Consider the following 6,000-nt stretch of genomic DNA (forward strand, 5'->3'; position numbering starts at 1 on the left):
TCTTGCCCATGAGGCACGGTTCGCAAGTACCAAGTGATTCATAATCAAGTGGTTCCAAAAGTCCATCAGTATGGAGTTTCGTCATGCGCTTTACACCGATATGACCTAAACGACAGTGCCACAAATAAGTTGCAATTTCATTATCAACTCTGCATCTTTTGGCTTCAACATTATGAATATGTGTATTACTACTATCGAGATTCAATAAGAATAGACCACTCTTCAAGGGTGCATGACCATAAAAGATATTACCCATATAAATAGAACAACCATTATTCTCTGATTTAAATGAATAACCGTCTCGCATTAAACAAGATCCAGATATAATGTTCATGCTCAACGTTGGCACCAAATAACAATTATTTAGGTCTAATACTAATCCCGAAGGTAGATGTAGAGGTAGCGTGCCGACCGCGATCACATCGACTTTGGAACTGTTTCCCACGCGCATCGTCACCTCGTCCTTTGCCAGTGCCTGCTTATTCCGTAGTCCTTGTTTCGAGTTGCAAATATTAGCAACAGAACCAGTATCAAATACCCAGGTGCTACTGCGAGCTCTAGTAAGGTACACATCAATAACATGTATATCACATATACCTTTGTTCACCTTGCCATCCTTCTTATCCGCCAAATACTTGGGGCAGTTCCGCTTCCAGTGACCAGTCTGCTTGCAGTAGAAGCACTCGGTTTCAGGCTTAGGTCCAGACTTGGGTTTCTTCTCTTGAGCAGCTACTTGCTTGCCGTTCTTCTTGAAGTTCCCCTTCTTCTTCCCTTTGCCCTTTTTCTTGAAACTAGTGGTCTTGTTAACCATCAACACTTGATGCTCCTTCTTGATTTCTACCTCCGCAGCTTTCAGCATTGCGAAGAGCTCGGGAATAGTCTTGTTCATCCCTTGCATATTATAGTTCATCACGAAGCTCTTGTAGCTTGGTGGCAGTGATTGGAGAATTCTGTCAATGACGCAATCATCTGGAAGATTAACTCCCATCTGAATCAAGTGATTATTATACCCAGACATTTTGAGTATATGCTCACTGACAGAACTGTTCTCCTCCATCTTGCAGCTATAGAACTTATTGGAGACTTCATATCTCTCAATCCGGGCATTTGCTTGAAATATTAACTTCAACTCCTGGAACATCTCATATGCTCCATGACGTTCAAAACATCGTTGAAGTCCCGATTCTAAGCCGTAAAGCATGGCACACTGAACTATCGAGTAGTCATCAGCTTTGCTCTGCCAGACATTCATAACATCTGGTGTTGCTCCAGCAGCAGGCCTGGCACCCAGCGGTGCTTCCAGGATGTAATTCTTCTGAGCAGCAATGAGGATAATCCTCAAGTTACGGACCCAGTCCGTATAATTGCTACCATCATCTTTCAACTTTGCTTTCTCAAGGAACGCATTAAAATTCAACGGAACAACAGCACGAGCCATCTACCTACAATCAACATAAACAAGCAAGATACTATCAGGTACTAAGTTCATGATAAGTTTAAGTTCAATTAATCAAATTACTTAAGAACTCCCACTTAGATAGACATCCCTCTAATCCTCTAAGTGATCACGTGATCCAAATCAACTAAACCATAACCGATCATCACGTGAGATGGAGTAGTTTTCAATGGTGAACATCGTTATGTTGATCATATCTACTATATGATTCACGCTCGACCTTTCGGTCTCCGTGTTCCGAGGCCATATCTGCATATGCTAGGCTCATCAAGTTTAACCTGAGTATTCTGCGTGTGCAAAACTGGCTTGCACCCGTTGTAGATGGATGTAGAGCTTATCACACCCGATCATCACGTGGTGTCTGGGCACGACGAACTTTGGCAACGGTGCATACTCAGGGAGAACACTTCTTGATAATTTAGTGAGAGATCATCTTATAATGCTATCGTCAATCAAAGCAAGATAAGACGCATAAAAAGATAAACATCACATGCAATCAATATAAGTGATATGATATGGCCATCATCATCTTGTGCTTGTGATATCCATCTCCGAAGCACCGTCATGATCAGCATCGTCACCGGTGCGACACCTTGATCTCCATCGTAGCATCGTTGTCGTCTCGCCAATCTTATGCTTCCATGACTATCACTACTATTTAGTAATAAAGTAAAGCATTACATCGCGATTGCATTGCATACAATAAAGCGACAACCATATGGCTCCTGCCAGTTGTCGATAACTCGGTTACAAAACATGATCATCTCATACAATAAAATTCAGCATCATGCCTTGACCATATCACATCACAACATGCCCTGCAAAAACAAGTTAGACGTCCTCTACTTTGTTGTTGCAAGTTTTACGTGGCTGCTACGGGCTTAAGCAAGAACCAATCTCACCTACGCATCAAAACCACAACGATAGTTTGTCAAATAGACTCCGTTTTAACCTTCGCAAGGACCGGGCGTAGCCACACTTGGTTCACCTAAGTTGGAGAGACAGTCGCCCGCAAGCCACCTATGTGTAAAGCACGTCGGGGAAACCGGTCTCGCGTAAGCGTACGCGTAATGTTGGTCCGGGTCGTCTCGTCCAACAATGCCGCCGAACCAAAGTATGACATGCTGGTAGGCAGTATGACCTTATATCGCCCACAACTCACTTGTGTTCTACTCGTGCATATAACATCAACATAAATAACCTAGGCTCTGATACCACTGTAGGGTTTCGTAGTAATTTCAAAATATTTCCTACGCACACGCAAGATCATGTGATGCATAGCAACAAGAGGGGAGAGTGCTGTCTACGTACCCACGCAGACCGACTGCGGAAGCGTTGACACAACATAGAGGAAGTAGTCGTACGTCTTGACGATCCAACCGATCAAGCACCGAAACTACGGCACCTCCGAGTTCAAGCACACGTTCAGCTCGATGACGATCCCCGGACTCCGATCCAGCAAAGTGTCGGGGAAGAGTTCCGTCAGCACGACGGCGTGGTGACAATCTTGATGTACTACAGCAGCAGGGCTTCGCCTAAACTCCGCTACAGTATTATCGAGGACTATGGTGGCTGGGGCACCGCACACGGCTAAGGAATAGATCACGTGGATCAACTTGTGTGTTTCTGGGGTGCCTCTGCCTCAGTATATAAAGGATTAGAGGGGGGGAGGCTGGCCGGCCACAGGAGGCGCGCCAGGAGAGTCCTACTCCCTCTGGGAGTAGGATTCCCCCCCAATCCTAGTTGGAATAGGATTCGCGAAGGGGGAAAAGAGAGAGAGGGGGCCGGCCACCTCTCCTAGTCCTAATAGGACTAGGGGAAGGGGGAGGCGCGCAGCCCATGTAGGGCTGCCTCTTCTCTTTTCCACTAAGGCCCATCATGCCCCATTTAGCTCCCGCGGGGTTCCGGTAACCTACCCGGTACTCCGGTAAAATCCCGATTTCACCGGGAACACTTCCGATATCCAAACATAGGCTTCCAATATATCAATCTTTACGTCTCGACCATTTCGAGACTCCTCGTCACGTCCGTGATCACATCCGGGACTCCGAACAACCTTCGGTACATCAAAATGCATAAACTCATAATATAACTATCATCGTAACCTTAAGCGTGCGGACCCTACGGGTTCGAGAACAATGTAGACATCACCGAGACATGTCTCCGGTCAATAACCAATAGCGGGACCTGGATGCCCATATTGGCTCCTACATATTCTACGAAGATCTTTATCGGCCAGACCGCATAACAACATACGTTGTTCCCTTTGTCATCGGTATGTTACTTGCCCGAGATTCGATCGTCGGTATCCAATACCTAGTTCAATCTCGTTACCGGCAAGTCTCTTTACTCGTTCTGTAATACATCATCCCGCAACTAACTCATTAGTTGCAATGCTTGCAAGGCTTATGTGATGTGCATTACCGAGAGGGCCCAGAGATACCTCTCCGACAATCGGAGTGACAAAGCCTAATCTCGAAATACGCCAACCCAACATGTACCTTTGGAGACACCTGTAGTACTCCTTTATAATCACCCAGTTACGTTGTGACGTTTGGTAGTACCCAAAGTGTTCCTCCGGTAAATGGGAGTTGCATAATCTCATATTTATAGGAACATGTATAAGTCATGAAGAAAGCAATAGCAACATACTAAACAATCAGGTGCTAAGCTAATGGAATGGGTCATGTCAATCAGATCATTCTCTTAATGATGTGATCCCGTTAATCAAATAACAACTCATTGTTCATGGTTAGGAAACATAACCATCTTTGATTAACGAGCTAGTCAAGTAGAGGCATACTAGTGACACTTTGTTTGTCTATGTATTCGCACATGTATTATGTTTCCGGTTAATACAATTCTAGCATGAATAATAAACATTTATCATGATTATAAGGAAATAAATAATAACTTTATTATTGCCTCTAGGGCATATTTCCTTCATCAACTCCATTCATGAAAGTGTTCAAAATGGAGACATAGATATTTGTAAAGTACATACAGACCTGAATGTAGCAGATCCGTTGACTAAACCTCTCCCTAGGGCAAAACATGATCAACACCAGAACTCTATGGGTGTTCGATTCATCACAATGTAACTAGATGATTGACTCTAGTGCAAGTGGGAGACTGTTGGAAATATGCCCTAGAGGCAATAATAAAATGGTTATTATCATATTTCTTTTGTTCATGATAATTGTCTATTGTTCATAATATAATTGTGTTATCCGGAGATCGTAATACATGTGTGAATACATAGACCACAACACGGCCCTAGTGAGCCTCTAGTTGACTAGCTCGTTGATCAACAGATAGTCATGGTTTCCTGACTATGGACATTGGATGTCATTGATAACGGGATCACATCATTAGGAGAATGATGTGATGGACAAGACCCAATCTTAAGCATAGCACAAAGATCGTGTAGTTCATTTGCTAGAGCTTTTCCAAATGTCAAGTATCATTTCCTTAAACCATGAGAATGTGCAACTCCCGGATACCGTATGAGTGCTTTGGATGTGCCAAACGTCACAACGTAATTGGGTGACTATAAAGGTGCACTACGGGTATCTCCGAAAGTGCCTATTGGGTTGGCACGAATCGAGACTGGGATTTGTCACTCCTTATGACAGAGAGGTATCTCTGGGCCCACTCGGTAATGCATCATCATAATGAGTTCAATGTGACCAAGTGGTTGATCACGGGATCATGCATTACGGTACGAGTAAAGTGACTTGCCGGTAACAAGATTGAATGAGGTATTGGGATACCGACGATCGAGTCTCGGGCAAGTAACGTACCGATTGACAAAGGGAATTGTATACGGGATTGATTGAATCCTCGACATCGTGGTTCATCCGATGAGATCATCGAGGAGCATGTGGGAGCCAACATGGGTATCCAGATCCCGCTGTTGGTTATTGACCGGAGAGTCGTCTCGGTCATGTCTGCATGTCTCCCGAACCTGTAGGGTCTACACACTTAAGGTTCAGTGATGCTAGGGTTGTAGAGATATTAGTATGCAGTAACTCGAAAGTTGTTCGGAGTCCCGGATGAGATCCTGGACGTCACGAGGAGTTCCGGAATGATCCGGAGGTAAAGATTTATATATAGGAAGTCAAGAGCGTCCATCGGGAAAGTTTCGGGGGTAATCGGTATTGTACCGGGACCACCGGAAGGGTCCCGGGGGTCCACCGGGTGGGGCCACCTATCCCGAAGGGCCCCATGGGCTAAAGTGGGAGGGGAACCAGCCCCTGGTGGGCTGGTGCACCCCTCCTTGGGCCTCCCCCTGTGCCTAGGGTTGGAAACCCTAGGGGTGGGGGGCGCCCCACTTGGCTTGGGGGGCAAGGCACCCCCCTTGGCCGCCCCCCTGGAGATTGCATCTCCTAGGGCCGCCGCCCCCCCAGGGGGCCTATATATAGTGGGGGGAGGGAGGGCATCTGCACCCTAGCCCCTGGCGCCTCCCTCTCCCTCCCGTAACACCTCTCCCTCTCGCTGAGCTTGGCGAAGCCCTGCCGAGAACCCCGCTGCATCCACCACCA

Source organism: Triticum aestivum, chromosome 5A (assembly GCF_018294505.1).
Source record: "Triticum aestivum cultivar Chinese Spring chromosome 5A, IWGSC CS RefSeq v2.1, whole genome shotgun sequence".
NCBI lineage: Eukaryota > Viridiplantae > Streptophyta > Magnoliopsida > Poales > Poaceae > Triticum > Triticum aestivum.